Consider the following 17,320-nt stretch of genomic DNA (forward strand, 5'->3'; position numbering starts at 1 on the left):
GCGCCAAACGCTCGGCCGGTCGCCAGTAACCGGTGGACTCAGTGCCAGCGAGCGGCGCTTCGTCACACTCCTTGAGATCAGAGGCCACCGCTTCACATTAACCACTCACTTATTTCTTTTACAAATGTCTTTCCTTGTTTACTACCAGTTCTGTGACCTAAATAATACACTTGTATATGTTACATTTGATGTTTGTTAATACGTTGAAGACTACTGGAGTTTCGCCTTTGAGGTTAGCATGTATTTCAGTAATTGTAACGTTAAAAACTGTAATGTCTGTATTTAGTATTTTGTTCCGTTCGGTAGACAAACGGGAACACAGTAGTCTAATCATGGACTATGTGTAGCCGGCCGAAGTGGCCGTGCGGTTAAAGGCGCTGCAGTCTGGAACCGCAAGACCGCTACGGTCGCAGGTTCGAATCCTGCCTCGGGCATGGATGTTTGTGATGTCCTTAGGTTAGTTAGGTTTAACTAGTTCTAAGTTCTAGGGGACTAATGACCTCAGCAGTTGAGTCCCATAGTGCTCAGAGCCATTTTTTTGACTATGTGTAGCCTATCTCCAAACTCGGCCACGTATACGTTGTACTAATATTGAATGCAGGATCGGGAAGGAATGACGGGGTTAAAAGTAATACTCGCGAAATTTTATTGCACAAACGTTAATTTCTGATCAAATTATGACCTGTAAATAACGTTACAAGTGAATCATAACTATACAATTCGTTTTTCGTCATTGGTGCTCCCTGACACACAGGCGTCATTTGTGTTCCTGGAACTATTACTACAGCTGGAGGTTTTAACTTCTTCTGTGAAGTCAATGAAAGTGGAATCATACATTTATAGAGTTTGATGAATGTTTCCTTCCTTGTGATTACGTGGTATGTTGTGAATACTTACGTAATTGTGATGGATCAATAAGAGATCATCAACCTTGTCTGATTCCAGGCACGATCTTTTGCTGGACAGAAGGTGACCGGCCTGGCTAAAATTTCTCTCGCTGGCAGTACTAGTGGCACGAATACAGAGAACTCTTCTGGCTACTACCGACAGCCTTGGAAATGACCCCACGTGCGTTTTCCACCAATGCAAAATTTTTCCTTCGGCACAGCGACAGTCGGATTTGGAGAGCGAAAGGTACCTGTCGAGTTCATTGGTAGTAATTGTGTGTCCATCTTCGTCGTCCTCATCTTAACTCCAGTCCATCCTGGACTTTTTCATGGGAAGAACTTGGTCACTGTTTGCTTGAAAGGACTCTAAACATGAATGAAAACATCCGTAAGATATTCCTGTCACCTTCAAATATGTATACACCGTAGTTAGAATTACTGGTTACTAAACGACTATATTAACGGTGACATTTTATATATATCACACAAATTACATCAAAACGCATTGTGGAATGTTTAAGCTTCGAAACCTTTCCCAAATACACTCCTGGAAATGGAAAAAAGAACACATTGACACCGGTGTGTCAGACCCACCATACTTGCTCCGGACACTGCGAGAGGGCTGTACAAGCAATGATCACACGCACGGCACAGCGGACACACCAGGAACCGCGGTGTTGGCCGTCGAATGGCGCTAGCTGCGCAGCATTTGTGCACCGCCGCCGTCAGTGTCAGCCAGTTTGCCGTGGCATACGGAGCTCCATCGCAGTCTTTAACACTGGTAGCATGCCGCGACAGCGTGGACGTGAACCGTATGTGCAGTTGACGGACTTTGAGCGAGGGCGTATAGTGGGCATGCGGGAGGCCGGGTGGACGTACCGCCGAATTGCTCAACACGTGGGGCGTGAGGTCTCCACAGTACATCGATGTTGTCGCCAGTGGTCGGCGGAAGGTGCACGTGCCCGTCGACCTGGGACCGGACCGCAGCGACGCACGGATGCACGCCAAGACCGTAGGATCCTACGCAGTGCCGTAGGGGACCGCACCGCCACTTCCCAGCAAATTAGGGACACTGTTGCTCCTGGGGTATCGGCGAGGACCATTCTCAACCGTCTCCATGAAGCTGGGCTACGGTCCCGCACACCGTTAGGCCGTCTTCCGCTCACGCCCCAACATCGTGCAGCCCGCCTCCAGTGGTGTCGCGACAGGCGTGAATGGAGGGACGAATGGAGACGTGTCGTCTTCAGCGATGAGAGTCGCTTCTGCCTTGGTGCCAATGATGGTCGTATGCGTGTTTGGCGCCGTGCAGGTGAGCGCCACAATCAGGACTGCATACGACCGAGGCACACAGGGCCAACACCCGGCATCATGGTGTGGGGAGCGATCTCCTACACTGGCCGTACACCACTGGTGATCGTCGAGGGGACACTGAATAGTGCACGGTACATCCAAACCGTCATCGAACCCATCGTTCTACCATTCCTAGACCGGCAAGGGAACTTGCTGTTCCAACAGGACAATGCACGTCCGCATGTATCCCGTGCCACCCAACGTGCTCTAGAAGGTGTAAGTCAACTACCCTGGCCAGCGAGATCTCCGGATCTGTCCCCCATTGAACATGTTTGGGACTGGATGAAGCGTCGTCTCACGCGGTCTGCACGTCCAGCACGAACGCTGGTCCAACTGAGGCGCCAGGTGGAAATGGCATGGCAAGCCGTTCCACAGGACTACATCCAGCATCTCTACGATCGTCTCCATGGGAGAATAGCAGCCTGCATTGCTGCGAAAGGTGGATATACACTGTACTAGTGCCGACATTGTGCATGCTCTGTTGTCTGTGTCTATGTGCCTGTGGTTCTGTCAGTGTGATCATGTGATGTATCTGACCCCAGGAATGTGTCAATAAAGTTTCCCCTTCCTGGGATAATGAATTCACGGTGTTCTTATTTCAATTTCCAGGAGTGTATCACATTGTAGACGTAATAAATGTTGATCTAACGAAAGATGGCAGATTAGACAAACAAACATTCGTTTACTAATTGGTTTCAGTGAATGAACCTTACCATTTACGGGCAGTTCCGAGTACAAACGTCGAACTTCAGCATACGCGGCTTGCTTTTCGTCTGCTGTGAGTTTCTTCAAATGACGCCGTGATGGCCATAGAACCGTGGCAACGTAATGGATAGCCTCAATTTTGCACTTCTCTGTGATGAAGTATGCTGCTCTCCTTTTTATTTTCGCCATGAGCTGAAAAGGAAACCCAATATACATAACTGCACTCTGATAATTCAACAGTTGTATAAAGGATCGTAACCTATAGAAAGTGTTCTTACCTCGTTGTCACTGCCTATTGGTTCACAATGATGTAACAGACTCTTGTACCACGGCAGCACACGTTCCAGCGTTGTTATCTTTGTAGTTTCCAAATCCAAACTCGCTTCTTTAAAGGGGGTTAGAAACGCGACAACGTCTCGTACGCACCCTTCTTGGAAGGTTTCTAAGAGTGTCGATTGCCCCCGGGATTCTATTAGATCTCGAATATCGTCGATTTGACTTATGACGGAATTGAGCATTAACAGTATACTGTTCCACCGAGTTACAGCTTCTTGCTTCACAGAGTGCCGCAGACGCCGCGAGTGACCCGATCTCTTCAAATAGCCTACTATAGCTCTTGCTGATAGTAGACACGACAGGATTTCAGGGGCTTCGTCTTCTAAAAACGTCTCTTGAAATGTGTGACGAAGCGCAGTCATCAAGCAGTGATCAAAGCAAGGCAAACGGTCGTAAGGTTCAAGTGCCTTCTTCATATTGGCTCCTTGGTCGGTGACAAAGTAACATTTCGTAAGATCATTCTTTTTAATTCCTAACGCAAGCATCCGCTCTTCGATACCATGCCGTATGTTCTCTCCTGTATTAGGTACGTCCGGAAACTCGGTTGTTATCAAAACAAGCGTTTCTAGCTGCCACTCATCATTCACATAATGCGATGTCACAGTCAAAACATTTCTCTTCTTGTAGTTGTCAGACCACAGATCAGCGTCTAAAGCGTACATTTTGTTCTTTAAGGCACATATTAGCTTGGGCACCATTGTCACCCGTATTTTGTCTGCCTTTTCTTTAATATGCAGCGATACAGTGGTAGGGTGCGGAAGAACATCTTCTATACTGACTTTGCCGTAAGTGGCGCCATCATTGATGAGCTCCTGCGAATAATTCTTGAAGCCAATCTTACTACAAGTATTTAACGATAGCAAATCTATTCCACTCATATAGACCAACCTATCAACAACAACTTTCTTTATGCTACTTGGTACTGCAAGTGGCAGGTGGACTTCTGCTCCGCATTTACTTTTGCAGTACCGAATCATAACTGTTGTGCTTGAGTGGTACGAAAGTATGGTATCACATGTGGTACATTGCACGAAACCAGCAGAAGCCTGCTTGACAGGATCCACTACAAGTGTAAACGATTTCCAAGCTTCACTTTTCGCCTCCTCTTCCGACATGTCTTTCTTCTTCAGGACTAATGAGCCGCTCATAATTCTCTCCATAATACTTCTCTTCGTTTCATGAATGGAACGTTTACGACCTATATACTTAGTTTATCCACAACGCTGCCTGCGCTGCTCAAAGCCAGGTCGTCAACTGCGTTTACACACGGTTTCTAATGCGATTCGGCACTGTAGAGCGCGCAGCGGTTGTACTGTCACCGGCCGAGATTGTGAGTATGCTCGAGCGCCCGGCAGTGCTCGACAATCCAACCGATAACCGAGAGGTGGAGGACAACCGGCCACATGGTGCATTAGACGGCCACAGCCGTATCGCAGCGTGGGCCTTTCCCAGCCGTCGAGCAGCGGCACGAAATGGGAAATGCTCTAGCGGTTGTTTTCATCGAAATGCAGAGCTCTAACACCTACTTTGTTTCTTTTTTAAATAAATTGTACACAAGTTTCTATGGTACTGGAAAAAACCTTCCCAGAGGATTTCAGCGACATCAGAGGAATGGAATTTAATCATCTAGTAACACGACAGCAGCACCGTAAACCACTGTTCCGCCGTCAGGAGAAGAGGTCCAACAAACGTCTGCCCAATTGTACCAAATGTACATAAACACGTAATTCAGGTACGGTGCCGGCCGCGGTGGTCTCGCGGTTAAGGCGCTCAGTCCGGAACCGCGCGACTGCTACGGTCGCAGGTTCGAATCCTGCTTCGGGCATGGATGTGTGTGATGTCCTTAGGTTAGTTAGGTTTAAGTAGTTCTAAGTTCTAGGGGACTGATGACCACAGATGTTAAGTCCCATAGTGCTAAGAGCCATCTGAACCATTTTTTCAGGTACGGTTCTTGTGTTTACCTGTGCGGTTGAGGCTATCAATCTGTGCTCTCCTGTTATAGAGATCAGGTAAGTTGCTCCTGAAGCTATGCAAATCATCCTCACCGATGTCTGCTTCTACTTCAGATGAAGCGGGTCATCCTGGAGATCAAAGCGAATTTCAATTTGTTTCGAGCCTGTCATTGTCATTCGGTTCCTAACCTGATCCTGATTAAGTTTCTTTCGCGACACCCTCACTCTCAACCGATTTTCGTTTGCAGTAACACAAAAGTAAATCTCTCAATGGAATAAATCCGATCACATTAAATGAAATTAATAATATCTTGTATTAGGAGCCAAGAACTTCTATACATTTTTAAATGACATTTTATTCACTTTTAACTGTTACGCTTTTATTTCACTATTCCAATTTATGCCTTTTTGCCTCTTTCAAGCACCTACAAAGCCTAATACAACGAAATGAGAGAAATGTAACATGAGAGCGGCAGTATGTACATTTAACTTTTGCAGTTTGTTAACTGTCATATAGTTACAACATTTGATGTCGTGTCAAAAAAAATTTAAAATAAAGTTATTATAGGAATGTGTTACTTTCCATGGTAATACAATGATTGGTTGTTATTAAGAACATTAATCGATTTGTTAGTTATGGCCAACAACAGTGGACAACCCCAATCAACACTTGTTTTGTATGTACTCATGGCACATTTTATTGATTATAACGTTGAACCCGCCTGGCTAGCCGCGCGGTCTAACGCGCACCTTCCCGAGCAGGGAGGCGTGCCGGCCCCCAGCACGAATCCGCCCGGAGGATTCGTGTCGAGGTCCGGTGTGTCGGCCAGCCTGTGGATGGTTTTTAAGGCGGTTTTCCATCTACCTCGGCGAATGCAGGCTAGTTCCCCTTATTCCGCCTCAGTCACACTATGTCGGCGATTGCTGCGCAAACACTGTCTCCACGTACGCGTACACCATAATTACCCTACCACGCAAACATTTGAGGTTACACTCATCTGGTATGAGACGTTCCCATGGGTGTCCACTGGGGGCCGAACCGCACGATAACGCTGGGTTCGGCGTGGGGCGGCGGTGGAGTGGGTGGGTGGACTGCTGTGGCCTGTTGTGGGGTTGTGAACCACTGAGGGCTACGGCGGTATGAAGGCTCTCCGTCGTCTCTAGGTCCCCGGCTTAAATACACATACACAATGATAACGTTCTATTTAAGTTGTAAATTTTATAGTTCGACCAGTGTAAAAAGACTCACATTGCAAAAAATATTTCAAAGTGGGCAAAGGCTGTTACGGCCAAATGTAAATTCAAGTTTTGAATCACAATCATAATAATGGACAATACTTCAAACATGAAGTCAGATGCCTTCTTTTGAACAGTTTTCTCAGCAGAGAAAATGCTGATAAAGTCAAAAGAGCAGCTATGTTTTTCAATAAGAGTACTTCTGTCTTAACAAAACTTGCTGAATTACAAGGAAATTAAAAGAAAGACCATCACCAATCAATTATCACCATAAAAGATGGAAACTTTTCCATTTGGAAAGTGTTCGATGATACCATCAATCAGCTCCAAGGAAGCTATACCCGGTTCCTAAAGTAATTGTCAAACGAATCAAATGAAACTAAACGGTTCCAGAGACCTTTTCAAGTTTGAAACATCTCTGATATATATATGCGGACAGCAGGAACGAAAGAAAATTTGTACCAATGCCAGGATTAGAACTTAGGTCTCCTGCTGACTAGGCTGATGCACTAACCGCAAAGGCATGGTGCTTCTGCACAACCGAAAAGAATTCCCTAGCACGTTTCGCTCCTCAACACATAGTACCATTTATGCCTGAGCCCACTTGGCATATTGCTACGTTGTTTGTGTCAATCGTAAATAATTTCAGGAAATAGAAACTTAATTTTAGTTATATTTCTATTTTTATATTACTTTTGTTTGCAATGAAAATATGAAAATTACAGCCATGTATAAAATAATATGAAAAAACAACAAGGGTGTATTATTACTGTAGTTCCCAAACCTTTATTCAGAATTCTGTTACGATGTTTTGAATTTTACTGAGGAAGTAGTTTATGACTTTTCGGAAAACTTAAAACTGTAAGGGCTATAATGGAAAATTATTAGTCCTCTTACTATATCCTTTCGAAAATGTCAAAACAACGTAAAAATGCAGGTTCAGTGATCGTGAATTAAAAAGGGAAGATGCGTTTGTTTCATTTGTTTTAGTAAGTGATAGGTGAAGGGTAAGTCATGAAAAAGAGTTAGTTCATTTCAGTGAGTTAGCTGTTCTGATCCGACCCCTGGAAAGAACAGTTTTCTCCGTCTCTAATATCCACTATCTGATCAGAAGATCTGGTCTTCTTTTAGTGTTCGTTAATATAGAATTTGTTCCATTTTAGCCTATATAACGGCTTTAACGCAGCTGGGGATACATCCAACGAGATGTCTAAATGTCTGTGGAGGGATGATAGCACATTCTTCCTAAAGAAAAGGTAGTGATGTTGGAGTTGAGATCTCGAGCGAAGGCTAAGTTCTGATTCACCCCAATGGTGTTCCATTCGGTTCGGTTAGGGACTCTGAACTAGCCAGTGCATTTCAGAAATATTATTGTACACAAACCAGTGCCTCAGAGGTGCTGCTTTATGAAAGGGTGATAGAATTAGCATCTCCAAATTGCTCCCCTGTATACAGTACACACTGTTGTAAAATATGTTCATGTGCTTTCGTGTTTCGCAAGCCCAACGAGAGGATAATACCGTAACCACGTAAAACACCCCCATACCGTAACATCACTTTCTTCACACTTCTCTGTTGGCACAACAGTCTGCCTGGTCTGAGATCAGTTGTGTTAGTTCCTTAGCGTTTCCACTTACAGTCACATAAGTAACAGTCGGTTTGGAGAGCTGTAGAAGGGCTGTAACATCCGTGATGGAATTGTTAGGTGACATCCAGTGTCTGCTACCGATTTCATAATGTTTTGCCCCTGACTTTGAGATCATATTCTGTTCACATAGCTACATCTACATCGTACTCCGCAAGCCACCTAATGCTATGTGGCGGAAGGTACTTTCGATACCACTTTCTGATCCCTCCAAACCTGTTCCTCTCGCGAATAGTGCCTGGGAAGAATGATTGTCGGTAAGCCTCTGTATTGGCTCTAACTTCCTGAATTTTCTCCTCGTGGTCAATACGCGAGATGTATGTGGGTGAAAGTAATATATTGTCCGACTCCTCCTGAAAAGTGCAGTCCCGAAATTTCAGTAGTAAATCTCTCCGTGATGCACAATGCCTCTCTTGTAACGTCTGCCAGTGGAGTTTGTTTAGCATCTCCGTAACGCTCTCTCGCCAGCTAAACGACCCCGTGACGAAATGCGCCGCTCTTCGTTGGATCTTCTCTATCTCCTCTATCAGTCCTACCTGATAGGGATCCCAGATAGATGAACAGTACTCAAGAATCGGGCGAAAAAACACCTTATGTGGATGAGTTACGTTTCCTTAAGATTCTTCCGATGAATTTGAGTCTGGTATCTGCATTTCCTACTACCTGTTTTTATATGGTCATTCCACTTAAGGTCGTTCTGGATAGTTACGCCTAGATATTTTACGGGACACGATGTCTCCAGCTGTTTCGTCATCAGTAGTGTAGTTGTACGATAGTGGATTTCTTTTCCTATGTATGTGCAATATGTTACATTTATTTTCGATCATGTTCAACTGCCACAGCCTGCACCATTCATCAATCCTTTGCAGGTCATTCTGCAAATTCTTACTATCTTCTGGCATTGCTACTTTGGTATAGGCAACTGCATCATCTGCGAATAGCCTTAGATTTAATGAGCATCCGACGCTTTCTACTAGATCATATATATATACAGCAACGGTCCTATCACACTTCCCTGTGATACTCCGGATATTACTTTTACATCTAACGATTTAGTTCCGTTAAGAGCGACGTGTTGCGTGTTGAGTTCTATCTGCAAGAAAGTCTTGATCCAGTCGCAAGTCTGCTCCGATGTTCCGTGCGCTCGTGTTTTTTTCATTAAACGGCAATGCACGACGGTGTCAAATGCCTTACTGAAATCAAGGAACACGGCATCAACCTGAGCGTCGTTGTCCATTGTGCTGTGGATCTCATGGAGGAATAGAGCGAGATGAGTTTCGCAGGATCTCTGTTTGTGGAATCCATGTTGATTTTTATAGAAGAGATGTTCATTTTCCTAGAACGTCATAATTCTTGAGCATAAAACATGTTCCATAATTCTACAACATATTGACGTCAACGATATAGGTCTATAATTCTGTGGATTGTCTTACGGCCTTTCTTAAAAACGGGAATGACCTGCTGTTTTTTTCCACTTGTTAGGTACCTTTCGTTGCTCAAGCGATCTACGACAAATTACTATTAGGGGGGAAGCAAGTTCTTTCGCATAATCTTTATAGAATCTTATAAGTATCTCATCTGGTCCTGACGCCATTCCACTACTAAGCGATTGTAGCTGCTTTTCATTTCTGCGATCGGTTATCTCAATGTCTGCCATTTCGACGTTCGTACGACGATTGAAAGGAGGGACACTGTTATGATCTTCCGCGGTGAAACAGATTCGGAAGACCGAATTCACTGTTTCGGCCTTCTATCTGTTATCTTCCGTTTCGGTGCCGGTGTGGTCGCTGAGAGAATGAATAGATGATTTTGATCCACTTACTGATTTTACAAACGACCAAAATCTCTTAGGGTTTTTGCTCAGGTCAATTGACAACGTCTTACTTTCAAAATAATTGAACGCTTCTCTCATTGCTCTCCTAACGCTTATTTTTCGCTTCGTTCAGCTTTTGTTTTTCAGCTAGGTTTTTACTTCTTTTGAATCTGAGATGAAGTGCTCTTTGTTGATGTAGCGCTTTTCTAAAACGGCTATTAAACCATGTGGATATTTCCCATCCCTTCAAACCTTACTCGGAACATACTTGTTCAGGGGATACTGAACGATGCCTTTTAATTTTTTCCATTTGTTTTCCTCATCTTCGTCCTCATCATCGAATATTTGATGCTGACTGCTGAGATATTCTGAACATTGTATGCTGTCACCCTTGCTGAGCAGATATATCTTCCCATATTTCTTAACATTCTTTGTAGGAGCCGTCTTCATAGATGCTGTCACAGCCTTATGATCATTGATACTTTCCTCTGCCTTACTTTTATTTGGTGACTGTCAATTTTGAAGAGTCATAGAAGCCAGACCGTATTTACGTTAACAACTGCCTTTGCAGAATTTAAAGATACAACCATTCTCTTCTTACAGGCGGATTTTCGTTGCTTTCAGATTCGTCGGCTTGTCATAAGAATGGTGGATAGCGAAAGCCGCAATTCGCCTAATGGTGATAGGTAAGAACGAGACGAAAAGGGTAATTTTAGCCATGTTGATCCGTTTCACAGCTGTTTTTATGCAGGCAAATATACATAAAGAGCTAAGATCACGTGTTAAATTTATTTGTTTTTGTGTTTTAATTCTACGCGTGCTCTCCTCTACTACGTATTGGGTCTCCGAACAGTGTTTAAATGTCATTGTTCACTGTTGCAGGGTTTACATCAGAGCTTCGTATCAGATAGGAAATAATTGTGCTTCCATTCGTTGTTACGTACTCGTGTGAGACAATCTTCGTGGTATAATTAGTTGCTCGTACTTGTGTGAAACCATGCATCATTTACGAAGTTGCGAAATATCCACGGTGATCAGTAAGCGGGCTTACTTTGAGGCAGAAAACAACAGAATGCGAACAGTTTTGTATCACATCCAGTAAAGAGAACTTCGGAAACTCTGGGTATTGGTGAAATTACAGTGAAGCGAATTTCGAGAAAATATAGAGAAACTTCACGTCTTTTATCACCATAAAAGAGATCTGACAGCCGACAGAAGCTTGCGTTGAATGAGTTTACTCAGAAAGCCAGTTGAAAAATGTTTCTATAGCAGCACGAAAAAGCCGAATATGTTCCATTTTAACCCTGTGGTGCATGGCGTCCACTACAGTGGACAGCTGTTAATGGTCGCTTCTCTAGCATTTTCAATCAGTCCTGAGGTTGCAAATGCAAACAGTTCACTGCAGTGGACACTCCCAACTGTTGATGTGTCCTGCATGTATTTGCAGCCTCATGACTGACTGAAAACGCCAGAAAATTGACCATTATAAGTTGTCCACTGCAGTGAAATTCATGCACCACAGGGTTAAAAGACTTTGACACAAAAGTGGAAACCACCTGCCTCAGCCCTCATTCTGCATTCATCACCAAAAATTTGGCATGCGAACATATTCACACTCTTGTAAATCCTATTACCCAGTCTCTCTTTGTAGTTGAGTCTTCATACGCATCATCTCCCTCTCAATACCATTGTCTATAAGTGTCTCTCTCCCACTGTCTCCTTTTTCTGCCATTGATTTTTCTAACACTGTCTCCTTTTGTCTATATTTTTGACATCCACTGGCTCCAACATTTTTGGGCAGCCCAAAAATTCTCGGGGGATCCAACTTAATTTTCCCCTATACCCAAATGTTTTAAATTTCGGTCCAAAATTCGTCTTCCGTGACATCTATGGATTCAAAGTTGGCTGGACCGGCAGGATACAGACCCCCCCCCCCTCCCCTCAACAAATGTATAGTTTCCCTCATTTGTATTTTTCGTTTCCACTGTCTCCTCTCTCTTTTTCTCCAATTGCTTCTGTCTCCATCGATCCGTCTTTCTCTTTGACTGCCACTGTCTTTCACTGATCATCAATATCTCTTCTCTCTTTGGCACTTACTGCTATTGTCATCACCCATCTCTCTTCCTCTTTCACTGCCACTTTCTCTCTCGCAGTATCACTGTCTCCTCTCTCTATGTTGTACTCACTTTCAATACAAAGAAGTGCGAATATGTCCACATGCCGAAATTTTTGGTGAGGAAGGAGAAATGAGGACTGGGGCAGCTGGTTCTCTACCTATATTCACAGTCTTTTAAAGAGATACATATTTTCTCTTTTTGTCCTCCGGCAGGTTCATTTTTCAGTTTGTTCCTTCTTCCGCCTACTACAGTAGATTGTGCTGCTTTTACACTGAACCGCCAAAAAACTGCTATAGGCATGCGTATTCATAGACAGAGATATGTAAACACGCAGAATGCGGCGCTGCCGTCGGCAATGCCTATATAAGACAAGTGCCTGGCGCTGTTGTTAGATCGGTTACTGCTGCTACAATTGCAGGTTATCAGTATTTAAGTGAATTCGAACGTGGTTTTATAGTCGGTGCATGAATCATGGGACACAGCATCTCCGAGGCAGCGATAAAGTAGTGGGGATTTTCCCGTGCGACCTTTTCACGAGTGTACCGTGAATATCTGGAATCCGGTAAAACATCAAATCTCCGACATCACTGCGGCCGGAAAACGATCCTGCAAGAACGGGACCAACGACGACTGAAGACAATCGTTCAACGCGACATAAGTGCAATCCTTCCGCAAATTGTTGCAGATTTCAATACTGGGCCATCAACAAGTGTCAGCGTGCAAATCATTCAACGAAACATCATCTATATGAGCTGTCGGAGAGGAAGGCCCACTCGTGTACCCTTGATGAATGCACGACACAACGTTTTACGTCTTGCCTGGGCCCGTCAACACCGACGTATGACTGTTGACGACTGGAAATATTTTTATTTATTTATTTATTTATTGTTCCGTGGGACCACATTTAGGAGAAGTCTCCATGGTCATGGAACGAGTCAATACATGAAATTATAACACGATTGTAGAAACAGAATGAAATGAAATATAAGAAACATATTCAGGCGACAAGTCGTTAGTTTAAATAAAGAAAATCAAGAATGTAACACTGGAATTTGCTTAATTTTTTAGCTCTTCCAGGAGCTCCACGACAGAATAGAAGGAGTGAGCCATGAGGAAACTCTTCAGTTTAGACTTAAAAGTGTTAGGGCTACTGCTAAGGTTTTTGAGTTCTTGTGGTAGCTTATTGAAAATGGATGCAGCAGAATACTGCACTCCTTTCTGCACAAGAGTCAAGGAAGTGCATTCCACATGCAGATTTGATTTCTGCCTAGTATTAACTGAGTGAAAGCTGCTAACTCTTGGGAATAAGCTAATATTGCTAACAACAAACGACATTAAAGAAAATACATACTGTGAGGGCAATGTCAAAATTCCCAGACTATTGAATAGGGGTCGACAAGAGGTTTTCGAACTTACACCACACATAGCTCGAACAGCCCGTTTTTGAGCCAAAAATACCTTTTTTGAATCAGTAGAATTACCCCAATAGATAATACCATATGACATTAGCGTATGAAAATATGCGAAGTAGACTACTTTTCGTGTTGAAATGTCACTTATTTCAGATACTGTTCTAATGGTAAATAAAGCGGCATTTAGTTTCTGAACAAGATCCTGAACATGGGCTTTCCACAACAGCTTACTATCTATCCATACGCCTAGGAACTTGAACTGTTCCGTCTCGCTTATAACATGCCCATTCTGTCTGATTAAAATGTCAGTTCTTGTTGAATTGTGAGTTAGAAACTGTAAAAACTGAGTCTTACTGTGATTTAGCATCAAATTATTTTCCACAAGCCACGAACTTATATCATGAACTACATTATTTGATAATGTTTCAATATTACACACAAGATCCTTCACTACCAAGGTGGTGTCATCAGCAAACAGAAATATTTTTGAATCTCCTGTAATACTAGAAGGCATATCATTTATATAAATAAGAAACAGCAGTGGCCCCAGCACCGACCCTTGGGGAACGCCCCATTTAACAGTGCCCCATTGGGACTGAACATCATTACCACTCTCAATATTGCGGAGGATTACCTTCTGCTTTCTGTTCTTAAAGTAGGAGGCGAACCAATTGTAAGCTACTCCCCTTACTCCATAATGTTCCAACTTCTGCAGTAATATTTTGTGGTCAACACAGTCAAAAGCCTTCGTTAAATCAAAGAAAACACCTAACGTTCGCAACCTTTTATTTAATCCTTCCAAAACCTCACAGAGAAAAGAGACTATAGCATTTTCAGTTGTTAAGCCATTTCTAAAACCAAACTGTACATTTGACAGCAAATTATGTGAATTTAAATGCTGCAGTAACCTTGTATATACAACCTTCTCGATAACTTTAGCAAACACCGATGGCATAGAAATAGGTCTATAATTGTCAACATTATCCCTGTCTCCCTTTTTATAAAGTGGCTTCACTACCGAGTACTTTAATCGGTCAGGAAACCGACCACTCCTAAAGGAAAAGTTACAGATATGGCTAAGTACTGAGCTAACATACGTGGAACAATACTTCAGTATTCTGCTAGATACCCCGTCATATCCATGAGAGTTCTTGGTCTTTAGTGATTTAATTATTAACTCAATCTCCCTCTTGTCAGTATCATGGAGGAGCATTTCAGGTAACAGTCTCGGAACACTTTTTTCTAAGAGTGCTATATGATTCCCTGTTGGGGCTAGGTTTCTATTTAGTTCACCTGCTATATTCAGAAAGTGATTATTAAGTACTGTACATATATGCGACTTATCAGTAACACGGACATCCCCACTACGCACTGATTCTATATTCTCGACCTGTCTCTCCAGACCAGCCACTTCCTTTACGACTGACCATATGGTTTTAATTTTATCCTGAGACTTAGCTATTCTATCTGCATACCACATACTTTTTGCCTTCCTAATAACATTTTTAAGCACCTTACAATACTGTTTGTAATGGGCTGCTGCATTTAGATTGTGACTGTTTCTAACGTTTTGATATAATTGCCACTTTGTTCTACAAGATATTCTTATCCCTTTAGTCAGCCACCCAGGCTGCCTGTTTGTGCTAGTACCCTGTTTTGAACGTTCTAACGGAAAGCAACTTTCAAAGAGCACGAGAAAAGTCTTGAGGAAAGCATTATATTTATCGTCTACTGTATCAGCACCATAAACATCTTGCCACTCTTGTTCCTTGATAAGGTTTAAAAAAGTCTGTACAGCAACTGGATCAGCTTTCCTAAAAAGTTGGTAACTATATTTAGCACGTGTTGCAGCACAAAAATCTTTTAGACTTAAAATTTGTGCATCATGATCTGAAAGGCCATTCACCTTTTTGCTAACAGAATGCCCTTCTAATGCCCTTCTTTGTGAAAAATCAGTTCCTACAGTAGCGGCTTTACTGGAAAAGTTTAAGATTAAAGTGGAAGACTTTTCTGTTATGAGTCAAGCAACGATTTGGCGTGCTATCCGGAAATTGGGCTTCAGATACAAAAAGATAAACAAAAAAAGAGTGCAGTTGAAAAATAAACACGTATCAGGAAAGGGAGAGTTGAGGGGCGTTGGGTTGATTTGAGAGGAAGAGACCAAACAGCGAGGTCATCGGTCTCATCGGATGAGGGAATGATGGGAAAGGAAGTCGGCCGTGCCCTGTCAAAGGAACCACCCCGGCATTTGTCTGAAGCGATTTAGCGAAATCACGGAAAACCTAAATCGGGATGGTCGGACGCGGGATTGAACAGTCGTCCTCCCGAATGCGAGTCCAGTGTGCTAACCACTGCGCCGCCTCGCTCGGCCAGGAAAGAGAGACGAGTCCTTGTAGGAAATAAGACACTTGCGAAACACTGGATGAACCTCATTACACTGATGAGAGTTGATCATTACAGAAAGTTTGGATGGCAGGAGCAAAAAAATGCCTCATGCATCATAAAAAGTACACTATCATCACAAAGGAAGTGTTCAAAAAGGGAATGGCTGGATAAGAGACATTCAAAGAACGTCTGGGTCTGGGAAAAAAAACTGTAATTGGGAGAAAAGGTAAGGCAGTGCAAATGCTGGCTTATCTTTTATTTGGCAAAAAGAAAGTGTAGATTAATGCCACACACTATGGTCGGTCGTTCAGTAACGTCCTCGAAAAATTACCAATGAGATCGGGCTCAACACCATACGACGGTAAATCCAGTATCACGAAATCCATGTGTGAAATAGAGGAAGGATTCTGTTACTGAATGGACGGAAATCAATAACAGATATTCCATCTAATGCAACGTCATACGGAGAATTTATTGAAGCAGGCCTACTGGAACATGTACGACATCACTTCTCGTCCAAGAACACCTTTTGGAAAGTGTATTGCGCTCAGGGGACAGGAAAATGAAGCTTGTTCTGCACCACTGTACTTACCTGTGCCTTTGTCGAGAACAGAGTAACAAAGCAGAACAAGTATTTTTAGATAAATGATACTTTACAACTCTCTCGCTCCATTCTGGAAAGTGCTCCATATAGTGTCTGGAGGAATTCAGTAAGTCATGTGCACAAATTCTAAAACAGAGCCACACGTCTTGACATTGTAATAGAACCATTGCTGACACAATTAGATGACTGGAAACAGCTGCTGCGAGACCACAGCCAGCAGCGAAACGGTTAAGATGGGTTAGATTTCATTCATCATTCTTTCCAGTAAAAATTCTTCAATTTTTCATTTGCTGTTCAAACATACAGTACATGTTATTGTTCACTTATCGAACTCTGCTTGTACATCGAGCGTTCACTTATAATTTTCCATTTTATTGCCCTCTACGTGCAACAACTCAACACGCCAATTCTGCGCACGGTACCAACATTATCCAAAAACCTTGTGCAGATTGTGATTTTTCAGCGGTTATATCTCGAGTTCTATTCATCACAGAGATGAGAGGTCAAGTTTTTTTGATAGCCCTTGGCCTAGCGATCATTTGTTTACCTACCGGAAGAACGACGAACTGTAGGATTAAAATATAAGCATTACACACTTCCTCCAGCCCGGAAAATTGAGCAAATCGGTTGGTTCTGTTACATTAGATGTGGCCTAGGATGGACTTTAGGCGGCTTGTATAAGCACTATTTGTTCATGGGCGTTTCCTGACAAAATTGTGAAAAACCACGATTTTTAGGTACGAAAAGTACCAATTGTGGCGATGTAGACTTTCTATAATTTATATTCATAGCAAGTTGTTGAAATGTTTACCATATATTCTTAAGATTATTGTCGGGGTGCCGTGAAATTTTTTTCGGTATCATTATGCGTTACGGAA

This window comes from Schistocerca nitens, chromosome 9 (genome assembly GCF_023898315.1).
Source record: "Schistocerca nitens isolate TAMUIC-IGC-003100 chromosome 9, iqSchNite1.1, whole genome shotgun sequence".
Lineage (NCBI taxonomy): Eukaryota > Metazoa > Arthropoda > Insecta > Orthoptera > Acrididae > Schistocerca > Schistocerca nitens.